The sequence below is a fragment of the Mandrillus leucophaeus genome, unplaced genomic scaffold (assembly GCF_000951045.1).
Source record: "Mandrillus leucophaeus isolate KB7577 unplaced genomic scaffold, Mleu.le_1.0 Scaffold217, whole genome shotgun sequence".
Lineage (NCBI taxonomy): Eukaryota > Metazoa > Chordata > Mammalia > Primates > Cercopithecidae > Mandrillus > Mandrillus leucophaeus.
The window spans coordinates 51,664-69,791 of NW_012102221.1; the positions used below are offsets into that span (position 1 = coordinate 51,664).

General features: G+C 37.8%; 1 long non-coding RNA gene across 1 annotated transcript in view; it reads right to left on the reverse strand.

The window, feature by feature from the left end:
- The window catches only part of LOC105540232, a 106,658-nt gene that overhangs the window by 7,788 nt on the left and 80,742 nt on the right, over positions 1–18,128 (reverse strand). The window contains exons 3-4 of the long non-coding RNA XR_001006170.1: positions 3,967–4,025; positions 2,750–3,037 (exon numbers count right to left, since the gene is read on the reverse strand). This is a non-coding gene — a long non-coding RNA (uncharacterized LOC105540232). The remainder of the gene's footprint in view (positions 1–2,749; positions 3,038–3,966; positions 4,026–18,128) is intronic.

Sequence of the window (18,128 nt, forward strand, 5' to 3'; positions counted from 1 at the left end):
GATGTGGCAGACAGGAAGAGACAGAAAGTGTGACAGTTTGGGGTTCATTTTAGATGTGCTACCCAGGAAGACTACCCAGAAGGACTTGTCAAGAAAAGGGTGAGTCAGCAGCTTCCTAGGAGCAGAGGGAGGAGACAGAAATGGTTGAGGTAAAGAGATACAACCCTGCATTTCTAACACCATGACCAGAATGGAAGCAATACTTGATTTCCTGACTGTTCAAGGGCATATGCTCTATGTGACATGAGGGGTAAAAAGAAAGGGTTCAATTGTTAAAATTCAGCAGTCATTGGAGTTGAGCATCATGGCTTACTCGGTTCCTGGGGAGGAGAGGTGTGCTCGCCTGCCAGGCTTGCATTGCACAACTAGCATTTCCTGGTCTCTCTGCCCACTAAGAAAGAGCTAGAAGAAGAAAGGAAAACTGCAGCATTCAGAAAGTGGAAACATTTACGGAAGCAGAGATTTTACTATGTCCTCCAAAGAAAAAATTGGTAGACTGAAAATAGCTGCCAATGTCCGCCACGTGAATTAGCAAGAACCACCCCAATTAAATAGAGAAATAGTTCAATGGTGATTCCAAACATACATATTACATCAAATGTGTTCATATAAATTTTAAGTAGTCTGCTCTCCAGAAGGCACTAAGGGTTGCTTTGTACAGCACAAGAAATGGCCCTGAATGCCAAAAAGTTCTTTCAAAAACCACAAAACTACTTGATATACAGCTTATCTGAGAAAGATTCCCACAAGGTATAAACTGAATTCCTTAAACACGCTGCCAATAGATGAAGCAAAATAGTGGTTTAATAAATGCTGCATTCTTTTCTATAAAAGTATATCCAAAAGAAAAAAGTTGGAAATTAAAGATGTTATATTAAAATATGCCATTGTAAGTTGAAACATTTTCGCATTAAATTAAAGAAATTCTCATATTCAGAGAAAGAAGTATGTGAGATATTATCCATAAAGTGGCTGATATGGCATTTTGAATTTTAAAATTGCGTATAAAGAAAACAAGTTATTTTAACTTCAAAATGACTATTCTTAAAATTAAGCCCACCTTATACACAGAAGACTTGGAAATTTAGGGCCCATCAACAAAAAGGGAAAAGTAGATTTATTCAATCAGTCCACTGGTTGCATTTGATTATTTTACAAAAATTTAAAAATCATTAAGAATTGAGGTTGTCTTTTAAAAAATCATTCCTGCAAATGTGTGTAGAATTGTGATGCTATCATACTACCTAACTTCAAACTATACTACAAGGCTACAGTAAGCAAAACAGCATGGTACTGGTACGAAAACAAATATATAAACCAATGGAACAGAACAGAGGCCTCAGAAATAACACCACACATCTACAACCATCTGATCTTCGACAAACCTGACAAAAACAAGAAATGGGGAAGGATTCCCTATTTAATAAATGGTGCTGGGAAAACTGGGTAACATATGTAGAAAGCTGAAACTGGATCCCTTCCTTACACCTTATACAAAAATTAATTCAAGATGGATTAAAGACTTAAATGTAAGACCTAAAACTATAAAATCCCTAGAAGAAAACCTAGACAATACCATTCAGGACACAGGCATGGGCAAAGACTGAAACACCAAAAGCAATGGCAACAAAAGCCAAAATAGACAAACAGGATCAATTAAACTAAATGGCTTCTGCACAGCAAAAGAAACTACCATCAGAGTGAATAGGCAACCTACAGAATGGGAGAAAATTTTTGCAATCTACCCATCTGACAAAGGAGTAATATCCAGAATCGACAAAGAACTTAAACAAATTTACAAGAAAAAAACAAAACCCCATCAAAAAGTGGGCAAAGGATATGAACAGACAATTCTCAAAAGAAGAATTTATGCAGCCAACAGACACATGAAAAAATGCTCATCATCACTGGTCATTAGAGAAACGCAAATCAAAACCACAATGAGATACCATCTCACACCAGTTAGAATGACAATCATTAAAAAGTCAGGAAACAACAGATGCTGGAGAGGATGTGGAAAAATAGGAATGCTTTTACACTGTTAGTGGGAGTGTAAATTAGTTCAACCACTGTAGAAGACAGTGTGGCGATTCTTCAAGGATCTACAACCAGAAATACCATTTGACTCAGCGATCCAATTACTGGGTATATATCCAAAGGGTTATAAATCATGCTACTATAAAGACACATGCAAACGTATTCTATTCTGGCACTATTCACAATAGCAAAGATTTGGAACCAACCCAAATGTCCATCAAAGATAGACTGGATTAAGAAAATGTAGCACATATACACCATGGAATACTATGCAGCCATAAAAAAGGATGAGTTCATGTCCTTTGCAGGGAAATGGATGAAGCTGGAAACCATCATTCTGAGCAAACTATCGCAAGGACAGAAACCAAACACCACATGTTCTCACTAATAGGTGGGAATTGAACAATGAGAACACTTGGACACAGGGCAGGGAACATCACACGTGGGGGCCTGTCATGGGGTGGGAAGCTGAGGGAGGGATAGCATTAGGAGAAATACCTAATGTAAACGACGAGTTGATGGGTGCAGCAAACCAACATGGCACATGTATACCTGTGTAACAAACCTGCATGTTGTGCACATGTACACCTATATAACAAACCTGCATGTTGTGCACATGTACCCTAGAAATTAAAGTAAAATAAAATGAAATAAATAAAATAAAAAGGAATTGTGATGCTAAAAGAACTTCCAGATGTAGTTCTGGACTTACGCTTCCATGCATGCCAGCACCGCATAACAAGAATTTCCATCTAGTGCAGATTTGTTTACAACAATGCTTTCTCGGGACTGCATATGCGTTTGTCTTTTATGGACTTCCGGAATGCCAATGTGGACAGGCTCCTTCCAGGACTGTGAATGTGCAGGAGTCCACTGCCATGGGGACATCGTTCAGATAACTATCCTGAGACTTACACGAATCATACCAGAGTCTCAGCAAATACTTAGCAGACACTCACTGTATCTACTGCCTTGATCATTTTGATGTCCCAAGGGTAACCTGACTGATTTTTCTGAAATACAATTCAACACTCACATCCTCTTCTGTCTCCAAAAATAAGGATAAAACTCTTGGCATGCAAAAGAAACAAATATTTAGAGGCCCTAAAGCAAGTCTGTAGCAAGCCTGAGTTCTGGAAAGTTAATATACAAAGCCCAAGACCAGTAGGGTACCGTGGTACAGACCAGCGGAGAGATTCCAGAGAGATTTCACAGCAGACCTTCAATACATAGAGAAACACACCGATGACCAAATTCTCCTCTATGAAGAGTTTTATCATTTATTACCTAGAAAGCAACCTATGCATTTCCATAACAGCATAGTCCTCTGAGACTGGGATCACTGTGGAAGCATGTTGGATGAGATTCAAGTTCTCTGAACTGGGTGTGCATTGAAAGCTGTGGGACATTTCATTTAAAATTTAAAAAGCATAAAAGTATAATTTTATACTTTTAAGAACCATGGATTGGAAGAGTTACTTTCCTTCCACAGTAAGTTATCTTGGCTAAAGGAAGCCTTCAGTTGGCAGGACCCATGGTATCACAGATCCATTCCCTTTGGCGTAAATATCTAAAATGTTTCCACTACCCTTGGAAACCAAAAAATCTGTGAAGGCAGGATGGAGTGGAGAAGAGGAAAGAACTGAGGAGATTCTGCTATTATGTGGAGAAGAGGAAAGAACTGAGGAGATTCTGCCATTATTAGTTTTTAAATCTTGGTTGATTGCTTTCCTTGATTTTGTTTTGTTTTAAAGTAACTTCACAATAAGTAATAGAAGAAAAAGTATATAACTTAGGACAAAAGAAATAAAAATGATATTTAAAATAAAATTTTGATCAGAAGCAGATTTCCCCTCCTAGTACCAACCTATATTGCATATTTTCATATTTTAAACATGGAAAATAACTATATCTAATAATTATACTTACCAATAACTGTCTTGTGTCAAACAGAAAAAGATGTAAGTAAACTGCATTGTTCAGTGTTACTGTGAATAGTTAGAGAAAAATACTTTTAATAGAACAATGATTCCTAGTTTCATAATTTAAAAAAAATTGACAGTAGTCTTGAGCACTAAATAAACTTAAGTTTAAAGTATGACATTAGGTTCTAAGGCAAGTGAGATACCCCAATCTGCCTTTGTGAATAGAATCTTTAAAGCATGTTTCTATGATTTTTCTTAATGTGACTGATAATATTTTAGAGAATAAACATAACTTAAGTAACTTCACTAAAAATTAAAAATTCATACAAAAGTTACCTCGTTCACATAATTTTTCATTCAAAAAATCTGATGAGTAAAAAACATAACTTTGCTCTTGAACCGCAATTTTTCCAAATATTTAACCAACAACAATCAAGACTTTCATTTTATAAACTTGGAAACAAAATCAGCACACCCCAAATTGGTGATGAGAATACAACTTCTGTTATTTATTGCATAAGATTATACTCAGATATTGAGACACATGTAAAGTTCCACCTTAATGAACATAATGGATTAAGAGACACAGCATTCTTATGGCATAATGCACCAAATTTCATAATGTAAACCCATATTATATTTCAGATTCTGTCTCTAATAAGTCACATGGGATAAGCAATTTACCACTCTTACTTACTTTAAAGAATTTATTATCTCTTCTTCAGCAACCCAATCCCAGAGTCACACTTTGGGTAATTTCATCACCTACTTTGCCTTGCCTCTTCTCAGTCTCCTTCTACCTTCCATATTTCCATTTGTTCTCCATGAATCCACTAAGTCCTCCAACCTCTTGCCTTCCTCCATTTTCTCCTAAGCTGTCAAGCCCCATTGCGTTCCCTTGTTTCTGCACTCAGCCAGGACCAACACACTACATATTATTTCCTCCAAGCACACCCAAGAACCCTCGATATCCTTAGTCCTTGCCTATACTACTTCTGAAAATTTCCAGTCCTGGAGCCAGTAAAGTGTATTACAAATAGAGAGTTTTCTGATTCACTTAGGCCAGGTTTATATTTGCCTCACCATTCAGCAGAGTACTTTTCTGCCACGATTCTCATTGATTCCCCATAGAGTGGTGACAATACTGTATAAATTGCAAGGGGGCAGAAATGAACCATGTGAGCTTGTGCCCACATTCTCCAGTGTCGGATATGACAGCTGCTTAATCAAGAATAGCACTTTTCTACTTCTTTTTAAAATTCTCAGGCTGGGCGCGGAGGCTGACACCTGAAATTCCAGCACTTTGGGGGGCAGAGGCGGTGGATCATGGGATCAGGAGTTCAAGACCAGCCTGGCCAAGATGGTGAAACCCCATCTCTACTAAAAATACAAAAAAATTAGCCCGGCGTGGTGGTGGGCGCCTGTAGTCCCAGCTCCTCAGGAGGCTGAGGCAGAGAATTGCTTGAACCCGGTAGGTGGAGGTTGCAGTGAGCCGAGATTGCGCCACTGCATTCCAGCCTGGGCGACAGAGCAAAACTCTGTCTCAAACAAACAAACAAAAATTCTCCAAACCCGAAGCACAAGAGGAGCAAGGCACACACCCTACGGCTAACAGCGCTATGACAAAGGCATTGTTTCCAGAGCTGCATTCTTGACACTGTGCACGGAAGAGGATGTTTATTTGATTAGTTACCATCTTTTCTGAATGTCTTCAGCTATCTTCTCAAAGCTTTTCCTTCTCTAGTCTCTTACCCTCTGTCAGCGTTCTGTAAGTCTCAGCAGGTGTGTTTGACATATATTTTGTAAAGATGACCAGGACAACCTTCAAAGCATCATAATATCTTCCTGTAACCAGCCCTAGCCATTGATGAATCCTACAACCTTCCACTGCTGGTGTCTTCTGAAGCTTCAGGAAAGGGTCCGTGTTAAGGAATCTGTGTTTATTGAGAAATATATTTCTTTCTCTTACAATGATTGTCATTCTCCCTATTTTTTATATCAAAATAGTTGAATGTATGTAATATTAGAAGTTAGGAATTTTCCATCTGAAGTTTAGATGTTGTTTGGATAGCTCTACAGTATTTGCAGGGTCTATGGAAGGAATGAATACAGCCCAGCAGGGAGGCCTACATTTACATGCGTGAGGTTTATATTTGTGCATTGAAAACACAGAACACTATGTACATTTCTGGTCCGTAAAATACCATTTTCAAAGACATAAGTACATTGAAACTTAAGGTATAATTTTGATGATAGTCAAAACATTTGAGTGTTTGGTTCTCTTACGTGCGTGCATCATTACATACCAAATGAACACATTATGCAGAGCGGGGACTGCAAATACAGCCTGGGGGCTGCCCACGGTCTTCTGACATGCTACCTTCTGTTATTCTACTCATTTCACAACTCTAGACTCTAATGACTCTCTAAATGCCCTTTTGAGGGATGATTGATCAAAATGAAAATGGCAGCCCCCATTCCCAGCTGCATGGGATGATACAAGCACGTACGGCCAGAGTAACACGGCTAGGAGGAAGAGTTCTGTGCTACCTTTTGGAATTTGACCCTATTTGAACTTTACTCATGCTTTACATACCATGGGCTTCTTCACTATTGAAAAGGAAGAAAAGAATGCTGAGTAATGACTTCATGTGGAAAAACAGAAAAGCAGACACTTCTTGGGTCTGCATTGCCACCCAGCACCTGATTTCTTCTCTGATCATTGAGAAGCTTGGCATGTAACAGTACACAAGCAGCAGATACGCTGTAATAATACATGAAGCAAGTAGAGCCAATTAACCAGCACATACTCTGTGTTTCTGCTACTGTGGCCACATGCTGGGTTATCATCTAATCACAGAAGGATCAAGGCCACCGCCATTAAGTAAGTACATCTCTAAGGTCATTTTGGAAGCCAATTCAAATATCTATTTATGGAGATAACCTGTCATAAATGGTGTGATTATATTTCTGCTTGAAGTCTGTACAAATTGTAATAATCTAAATATATTTATAGCTTCCTGAAAGAATAAAATACTATTATATATATCCTGTCTCTGATATCTTCTATGTAGACAAAAAGTTAAAATAGGTGAGAGAACTGACTTTAAAATAATGTAGGAATCACTGTGAAAAATATCTGACAAATACAAGGACATCTAGGCCAAACTGAAGAAGTACAAAGAGCAAAAACCTTACCTTTTAGACACTGAACATGGCACCAATGTCCCTGAGACCTCCAGGGACCTGAGAGCCCAGAGAAGAATATCCTAATTAGAAGAGAGATTTAGGGGTGTCATGATGCCATGGGAGAAGTGGAGAACATTGCTCTGGAGTACTCCATTCTGAGAGAGAAAGAGAAAGAGGAGGTATCGGATTTAAGGGAGACTCTGCAGGTTATTATAATTCTTTACCTCAACACAAATCCCAATTCAGAGGTCAAGCACAGAGAAGAAAAATTGCAAAATTGAAAAGAGAACAAAAACTGCAGTCAGCTTTGTATTGACCAGAAAAAACTGAGCTGAAAAAAAAAAAGGCTGTGGATTGAAGAGCTTCATTGAGAGACATGCTGACATTTTGTCTGAGGGCGATATGCACAAACCGAAGGAGGCTGTAGCAATCTGCAGAGAGACCTGTCCCTGGAAAACCGACCCAAGTCGCTGTGCCCATCACTGACAGACTGGATGAAGAAAATGTGGCACATGTACACCACAGAATACTATGCAGCCATCAAAAAGGATGAGTTCATGTCCTTTGAAGGGACATGGATGAAGCTGGAAACCATCATTCTCAGCAAACTAATACAAGAACAGAAAACCACACACCACATGTTCTCACTCATAAGTGGGAGTTGAACAAGGAGACACATGGACACAGAGAGGGGAACATCCCACACTGGGGCCCGTCAGAAAGTGGGGGGCTAGGGGAGGGACAACATTAGGAGAAATACCTAATGTAGATGATGGGTTGATGGGTGCAGCAAACCACCATGGTACGTGTATACCTATTTTGTAACAAATCTGCACATTTTGCACATGTATCCCAGAACTTAAAGTATAATAAAAGAAAGAAAAAATAGACCCAGATCATTCCTACGTCCCACTGAAGTATCTATATATTAAAAAATAAAACTTTTTTTTTTTTTTCCGAGACAGGCTCTTGTTCTGTCACCCAGGCTGGAGTACAGTGGTGTGGTCTCCGCTCACTGCAACCTCCACCTCCCGGGTTCAAACAATTCCTCTGCCTCAGCCTCCTGAGTAGCTGGGATTACAGGTACGCACCATTACACCTGGCTAGTTTTTGTTTTTTGTAGAGACGGGGTTTCACCATGTTGGCCAGGTGGTCTTGAACTCCTGACCTCAGGTGCTCCCAAACTGCTGGGATTACAGGCATGAGCCACCGCGTCTGGTGAAGAAACAAAACATTTTAAAAGAGATAAATTAGAGTAAATATGTACAACATATATTAACAACAGAACTAATTTCGTGATAAATTAAAATTTCCTGAAAGTAAGGAAAAAAAGGTTATTTAATTATAAATCTGGTCAGAAGAAAAAATCAGGCAAGACATATAAAGGTAGTACAAGGGGGCCAGACGCGGTGGCTCACATCTGCAATCCCAGCACTTTGGGAAGCTGAGGCGGGCAGATCATTTGAAGTTAGGTGTTCAAAACTATCCTGGCCAACACAGTGAGACCCCATCTCTACTATTAAAAAAATACAAAAATTAGCCAGGCATGGTGATGCACGCCCATAATCCAGCCTACTCGGGAGGCTGAGGCAGGAGAATCACTTGAGCCCTGGAGATGGACGTTGCAGTGAGCAGAGATTGCACCACTGCACTCCAGCCTGGGTAACAAAGCGAGACTCCATCTCAAAAAAGGAAAAAAAAAAAAATGTAGTGTAAGGATGGGCACAGTGGCTCATGCCCGATTCCCAGCACTTTGGGAAGCTGAGGCAGGATGATCACTTGAGCCCAAGAGTTCGAGACCAGTCTGGTGTTCTCTAAAACAAACAAACAAACAAACAAACAAACACACGATTAGCTGGGTGTGGCGGCTCATACCTGTAGTCCCAGCTACTCAGGAGGCTGAGGTGGAAGGGTAGCTTGAGCCCAGGAGTTCCAGACTGGTTGCAGTGAGCTATGATCATGCCATCGCACTCTAACCTGGGCAACAGAGTGAGACCCTGTTTCAAAAAAAAAGGTGGTAGTATATGAGAAGATGATCCCCATTCAGAAAGTGAGATACGTTCAGTAGTCGTGTATGAGAGGATGGTAATCCTCATTCATAAACTGAGATCCATTCATTTAAACATTCATGAAGCTTATTGAAGTAAGCCATTTGGCAAAGAATCCCGCTGCGTGACCATGTTAAACAGGTTGTGGGACAATGGGCACTTTGCTCTTCTACTGATATTACCATGTGGGGATGGAAACTGAAACAGTTTTGGAGAATCGACTTTGGAGACAAGTTGGTTATCTTTTATCCAGGATTTCACTCCTAACAGAAGCTGGAGCTACCCTTGCAAAGAGATTTGTTATTAAAAATTATGGTACATTTTTGCATTTGTATAATACAATATATTGTCACCAAAAGCTAATTAGGCAAGTATATATGTAATATATACATAATACTTGTGAGAGTATAGATATGTGAGATATTTGAGATATTGTTTAACTTAAAAAGTAACTGTCAGAGTGTGCATAGAGTAGTTCATTCATGACAAATTTTATATTGCTATATATAATATACTTTCTATGTATAGAAAATAACTGGGAGTCCGGGCAAGAAACTGTTTCCTCTGAGAACTGGAATAAGAGTAAAAGGGGGCATTTGTTTTTCACTTAATCCTTCTCTATTCTGTTCCAAAAATATTTCTTACCAGCATACAAAACCCTCAGAAGAAAAACACATTTTTGGAAATATTCGATGTACTTAAGATAATTTTAGGAAGACATCCTTAAATATTACTATCTTTCAGTTTTAGAATTTTTGTCTGAAGTCAAACTTTGAGAAAATAAAACACATTAATGTTGAAGTTGGTTGTCTCTACTTAGACATATAGATGCATATGAACTAGTTAACTTACGTAAGTGATGAAAGTAATAAATTTGATAATATTTAGATAAACTTTTTTCTCTTAGAGAAAAATACATTTTGCTGTGACAAAATATTTAACAATAAACTTTTATTTCTAATAATCTTCTGTGAATCTGCAGCCATTGCAAGCCTGTTTTTATGGTAATAATATCCAAACAAACCAACCAAAAAATATAGAGCAGGAACAGGATTTGAAACTTAGCACACTAATGATGAAAGTCTATTAAACTACAAAATCCCAGTAGAAAAATGATACTATATTAAAACATGCTACTGTATAAAAATTTGTATTTATTTTACTTTAAAAGGGAAAACATGTTAAACCAATTGATTGGCTAGGGGCGCCGGACTCTTGCTTTCTTCTGTTCCAGATAGGTTATTTTAGAAACCCCTTTTACAAGTGACATTATTTCTTCATTACTTTAGAAATCACGGCAAGAAGAGTTTTTGTTTTGTTTTTCTTTCATTTCTTCAACTTTTTTGTAAACCACCTTCATTGTGACTAAGTGTGACATGAATCAAAGAGGAGTCGTGCTGAATGAAACTCCTGGCACGGGCCTCTGGATTTTACAAAAAACGTAATAAATAATCATCCTACTTCTCACTGGTAGCACTTGCCATATGATGAAATATACATTATTCCAAACAGCAGAAAGTCTAAGTGTCTGCATCTGCTGAATAATGAAATTGAGAAAGATACATTAAGAAATACAAAACAAGTGATAACATTTAAAACATATTTTTATTTAGTTCACATATATCTATTACCCTCACCAGTTTTTTTGTTTTTGTTTTTGAGACGGAGTCTCGCTCAGTCGCCCAGGCTGGAGTGAGCGGCGCCATCTTGGCTCCCTGCAAGCTCCGCCCCCCGGGTTCCCGCCATTCTCCTGCCTCAGCCTCCCGAGGAGCTGGGACCACAGGCGCCGCCACCGCGCCCGGCTAGTTTTTTGTATTTTTAGTAGAGACGGGGTCTCACCGTGTTAGCCAGGATGGTCTGATCTCCTGACCTCATAATCCACCTGCCTCAGCCTCCCAAAGTGCTGGGATTACAGGCATGAGCCACCATGCCTGGCCCTCACCAGTCTTAATAATTATTATTATTCCACAAAATGAGTAAGTTGAGGTTTTGAGCATGTCTGATGTTACACAACTAACAAATAGCAGGACTGGGTCTGTCTGACCCCAAGCCATCTTAATCACAGGGCCACATTCGTGGAGGTGAAGCCTTGGTCTACAAACCAGTAAAATTCCACCTTAGTTAATAGGAAAACAAGAACTCAAAAATGCTTGTATATATTCTGATTATATGCCAATTAAAGTTACTTTTTTTTCTTAAAGATCTTCTCTCTTTATCTATTGGGTGATCAATTTTTATCTCCCACGTCCCATATTGGTATGTTATTTACTATGCCTTATACTTTTTTCAGAATAAATGATGCTTAAATGTCCAAATTTTGGTATGTTTTGCAAATAATGCAAATTTAAGTATGAATTAGAGAAAAATGCTTTAATCATATTTATAACTAAACCAAACTTTTAATTAATTACATTTAAATTTCCAGGATTTTTTTAACTTAAAAAGTCCATATAATTCTGGACTAATTATGCTAGCTGATTACCAAAATCTACACTGCTATTAACATGCCTATGCTAATTTTTTTAAAAGTTCATTCACATGGACTATCACATAACATTCTTCTTGAAATAATCGATTGTTGCTTCTTCCTTTAAAGAAACTGGATAAATTCATTGCAACAAAACATTTCTATATAATCTGAGTAATAGTTGACACCAAACCGTGTCAAATATGTACAGAAGTGAAAGGGGTATTTAAGTGTGATTTTCCTAAAAAGTAGATATCTAAGTCTGTACAAATAAAATGAATATTTCAAAGACTTACTTATTTGCTTCCAGGCATCAGAATTAATTACCACAGTCCATTTTATGAAGAGTAAGAGTTAACACCTTTCTTGATGTATAAAAGCAATTCAGTGTGAATAAAGTACCCAGTGTATACAGAACATTGACACTTGAGCCAGACAGAAGTGACCAGCATGATTTCCAAATTATCATTTTTATTAGATAACTGAAGTATTATTAAAGACAGTATTCCAGTCTTTGAAGTGTGTCTGCCAAACCAGAAGCCCTGCCCCTTTAATCTGCATTTAATTATATTTTCTTAATGGCCCCTTGGTCTGCTCTTTCTCATAATTAAATAATTTTATTAGTTGTAATGCATCATGAATCTAAGCATAATTCTGGATGTGAAAGTATCACTAAGAGGTATCTCAGCTTCATTCTTTTCCAGGTCGACTCAACATAATTTTAGCAGTTGTGTTTGTTTTCAAAATACATCCTGAATACACTTTTATAACTTCTGGAATTGCATATTTGTCTTTATTTTCTATTCCTACTTTACTAAGCACACCTTTAGATAAAAAAATCATGGCAATTTTTTCTGCAGCATCCTCACAGTCACCCCATATTCCATTACAGTGGGCCTCTCTATTGCTGTCTAATGAGTATAACTTATCACACTCTCTATTTGGTTTTGATTTTGGAAATTTCTGCACGGTGGAAGTTCTTGTATTTGGGTTTGCTTATTTGAAATCACCAAATATTCACTTAAAATAATAAAAGTCAAAGTATGTTTTATGAGTATTCAGAATGATGGAATATACTTGATAATTTGGACTAATCTTACGGAGTAAATTTGTCTTTGGCATAATGATCTCAAGATTTTCCTTTACACTTAGTGGTGTCTTAAAAAATAACACTCTATAACAAAACAAGATTAATCAAAATTAATATAAATTGGCCTAAACTTATTAAACTGAACATTTTACTGTTAAGTAAATTATACTTCAATGTTAAATTCACCCATTCTTCCACCCACCCATCCACCCATCCATCCACCCATCCCCCCCATCCCAAGTCTTCTTCACTGGAGACCAGTCTTTGATTACAAGCCATCTGGGAATTCCACTCAAACCTGCCTCTGCGTGTTGGACAGTGTACACTACTGGTGGCAAGTTACTAGCATCTGGGGAGTCTGCTGTTGGCTGTGTAAGCTTTATTCTACTCAAGGGAAACCCCTCTTTCCTCTTGGCCACACACGTCCCCCAGTAAAGGCAGCCTCTGCATCTGGAGTCAGGTTGGGTGTAGTTCAAGGGAGGGGAGGACCTTCTATTGGCTGCATTTTCATAGACTTTTTTCTCTTCTTCAAGGGCCTCTATGAAAATTCGTATGTGAGAACTGCATGCACCTTAAAACCTGGGACTCAGTCACAACACCTTATAAACCAGTTGGCCTCATTGGTATGTTTCTTGTTTTCTGTCTTTCCTAGTCAAAATTGTTCGTTTTTATAGAAACAATATACCTTCTTAATTTCTAGCTTCATGCTAGATTTCTCTATTTATCTGTCTTATTGAGCATGGGGTATATAAGAGCACTTAATGATCAAAAATATGTTAAATAAAAGATAATGCAGGTTTTCAGATGAGAAAACTAAGAGTCAAGTACTTGAAGTGCATATACATAACTAGAGTAGCATTTAGAGAGAAAAAATACTAATTGACCTGATACTATAAATGTATTTTTACACTTTTCAAAGTGTGCACACACCACACTTATGCACATAAAATTTAACCGACATTTGCATATGTGCCAAATGTTACATGCTTCATAAATATTAACCCATTTAATCCTCATGATAAACTAGAACACAGATACTATTATTAGGCAGCTTTACAGATGGAAGTGTGAAGAGATTTGCCTATGGTTATGAAAACAGTAAGTGATTTGAACTACTATGTCATACTGAGTATCATGATCTAGAAAAAGGAAGCTCACAACATAGGCCATATAAATATTATCATCTCCATTGGGGAAATGTAGAAATCCAGGCAGGGAGCATTTAAACGTTTGGCTCAAGGGTACTTGAATAGATCGGAGCTAATCCAGGAACCCATAATGAAGGTTAGTTCTGATTTCTGTCCAATTTCTTTTCCCAGTATGTTATATTGCCAAAGATTCTGCAGTTTTGATAATCACGCCAAGCAAATATGAGTTTGTTAAATTATTTCTCCAAGATATAATTTATTGATATTAAATTTTAGCATTAGAATAAATGTTTATGAAAACACAACCAGGATTCAAAATAAAAAAACTTAATTTAGTACATAAATGATATGAACAAAATGCATGAAGTACCAAGCTTCAAATGCAGTATTTCAGATCAATAGTTTATACCATTTTAATTCAACAAATGTCTGTTGAATGCTTAATATACTCATGGGCTATAGAATAAAACTAAAAAACAGAGGAAATATAATCCCTGACTTAAAGTTACGAATCATCAGACAAGCACATAGAATTCTATCATTTTTTTTTAATCTTGGGAAGGAAAATAAAATGATTTTGAAGACACTCAGCAACAGGTATGGTTTAATATAGGGCTTGGATTATTTTTTCCTTTCCTAGTTGTACCATATAAATAACAATGAAATTGACGTAAGAAAATATGGTGTTGAATCACAATATATGATCTTAATCAAATCTTGTAATCTCTTTTATATTCAGATCATCCATTGTTAAAATATGATTCATAACGCTTACCTCAAAAGTTAGGAAAATAAAATACTATATAAAGGATTGTGTAAACCATAGCATACTGTGGAAACTAAATTTGATCATCTACATGAAATTAATATTTATATTTAAAGCATAGAGACCTATTTGTAGTCAATTACACCTTGCTATTACCTGAGGAAAATGCAAAGGAAGATTCATTGCAGTGACTTGTGGAGAGTCACAGGCCATGCCGGAGACTGTAAATACACAACCTCAATTACTCGTCATCATACCTCTACAAATGGTCATCGCATAATATGAGGAAGCTGAGTGTCAACGTGACTCTATGACATCTCTGAGGCCATAGCATTAAAACATAGCAGAACTTAGGTCTCATTTCAAACTTAGGTCTTTCTAGCTTGAAAAGCTCTTTTCCATACCTCCATGCCGTCTCCGCAATTTGTGCTGGCTGAATTTCTTAAGTCGTGTTAATATTTTAAGTGTGATAAAATATACCTATATAAAAGTTACATAAGTTATCTGAGGTCAGGAGTTTGAGAACAGCCTGGGCAAAATGATGAAACCTCATCTCTACTAAAAATACAAAAATTAGCCGGACATGGTGGCAGGTGCCTGTAGTCCCAGCTACTCAGGAGGCTGAGGCAGGAGAATCGCTTGCACCTAGGATGCAGAAGTTGTAGTGAGCTAAGATCGCACCACCGCACTACAGTCTAGGTGACAAAGCAAGACTCTGTTTCAAAAAAAAAACACAAAAAAACAAAGTTATAAGCTGGGCGCAGTGCCTCACGCCTGTAATCCCAGCAGTTTGGAGGCTGAGGCGGGCAGATCATGAGATCAGGAGTTCAAGATCAGCCTGGCCAACATGGTAAAACCCCATCTTGAACTAAAAATACAAAAATTCGCCGGGCATGGTGGCATATGCCACTCAGGAAACTGAGGCAGGAGAATCTCTTGACCCAGGAGGTGGGGGTTGTAGTGAGCCAAGATGACATCACTTCACTCCAGCCTGGGTGACAGAGACTCCATCTCAAAAAAAAATAATAATAAAGTTATATATGTTATCATCCTAACCATTTTTAAAAGTACAGTTCAGTGAACATTACATTGTTGTGCAACCATCATCAATATCCATCTCCAGAACCCTTTCAATCTTGTAAAACTGAAACTCTAACCATTAAACTTAAGAACCCGCCACTGCTTCTCCACCAGCTGCTGACAACCCCATTCTATTTTCTGTCTCTATGAATGTGACTACTCTAAGTACACTGTGCAAGCGGGATAATTAGCCAAACACCAGGAGTTCGGTCTAGGTTCTTCTACTGGCTGCACAGAAAGCCAAGAACTGAGACGATGAGTATTGCTAAGGACGAAGGCTTTAATCGGGTGCTGCGGCCAAGGCGATGGGAGCTCAGCCTCAAATCCCTCTCTGACCAACTGAAACTAGGAGTTTATATAGCAGGGAAGGAATGTAACAATGTGTAAGCAACAATGTGTAAGGAAACAGGAACTAGTGAGGGGCAAGGAAGTGATCAGGATGAATGAGGGGTCTGGCATCTCATTGTCTGGATGTGGTAACTGGGTGAGTTTCAGTTCTTTTTTTTTGAGACCGAATCTGGCTCTGTCGCCCAGGCTGGAGTGCAGTGGTGCGATCTGGGCTTACTGCAAGCTCTGCCTCCCGGGTTTACGCCATTCTCCCGCCTCAGCCTCCCATGTAGCTGGGACTACAGGCACCGCCACCTCGTCCGGCTAGTTTTTTTTTTTGTGTGTGTGTTTTTTAGTAGAGACGGGGTTTCACCCAGTTAGCCAGGATGGTCTCGATCTCCTGACCTCGTGATCCGCCCGTCTCAGCCTCCCAAAGTGCTGGCATTACAGGCTTGAGCCACCGCACCCGGCCGAGTTTCAGTTCTTTAATACTTTTTTTTGAGAGGCCTGAAGGTCATTTCTTGAAGAAGGAACTCAGAAAAAACAAATACAAGTTTCAAACTTTATTTGTTTGAAAACAAATTTCTATGTTCATCGAAAAATTTAAAAAAATATATGGGACTACTGGGTCTGTTTCAGAATCATACAGTATTTATCCTTTTATGACTGGCTTATTTCACTTACCATAATGACCTACAGTTGTAGCATGCATCAGAATTTCCTTCCATTTTAAGGCTGAAAAATATTTTATTGCAAGTAAATGTCATATTTTGTTTATTCCTCCAGCAACGAACACTTGGCTTACTTCCACCTTTTGACTATTGTTAGTAATGCTGCTTATGAACATAGGTGCAAAAATATCTGCATGAATGCTTCTTTTTAATTATTTTTGATACATACCCAGGAGTGAAATCACTGAATCATATGGTAATTCTATTTTTAATTTTTTGAGTAACCACCGTACTGTTTTCCATAGTGGCTGCACCATTTTATCTCCCACCAAAAATGCAAAAGTTTTCCAGTTTATGCACATCCTTGCCAATGCTTATTTTCTGATTTTTTTTTAATAGTAGCAATCCTAATAGGTATAAAGTGGTATCTTAGTGTTTTGCAAGTCACGGTTTTGACTCGCATTTCTCTAACAAATAGTGATATCGAGCATCTCTCCATGTGCTAAGTAGCTATGTGTGTATCTTCTTTGTAAAGATGTCTATTCAAGGCTTTTGTCGATCGTTTAATTGGGTTGTGTGTTGTGTGTATGTTTTAAGAGTTTATATATTCTTAATATTAACTCTAATCAGTTATATTATTTGCAAATGTTTCCCATTTTGTGGGTTGCCTTTTCACTCCGCTGATTATAGCCTGTTCTGCACAGAAGTTTTTAACTTTGGTGTAGTCCAATTTACTTTTCTCTGTTATCTATGCTTTTATTGTCATACCAAAAAAAATCATTGCCAAATCCAGTGTCACGAAGCTTTCCCCTTATATTTTTGTTTAAGAGTTTTATAGTGTTATCTCTTATGGGTTAGGTCTTTGATCCATTTTTAGTTAATTTTTTGTATATGGTCTATGGTAATGGTCCAACTTAACTTTTGCATGTGATTACCTTATTTACTCACGACCAGTGGTTGAAAAGGCTGCCCTTTCCCTATTGAATGTTCTTGGCACCCTTGTTGAAATCATTTGACCATGTATGTCAAAGTTTATTTCTAGGCTCTCTATTCCATTTCATTGGTCTATATTCCTGTCTTTATGAGAATAACCACTGTTTTGATTACTGTAGCTTTGCAGTGAGTTTTTAAATCAAGAAGTATGAGACCTCTAAACTTTGTTTTTCTATTTCCAGATGATTTTGGCTATTATAGATTCCTTTAATTTCCATTTGAATTTAACAATGAGTTTTTCCATGTCTGCAAAACAGGTTTGAGATTTTGATAGGGATTGCATTGAATCTGTAGATCATTTTGGGGAAGACTAACATCTTAACAACATAACTGTTCTAAGTCATGAATATTGATGTCTTTCCACTTATGTATATCTTTCTTTTATAG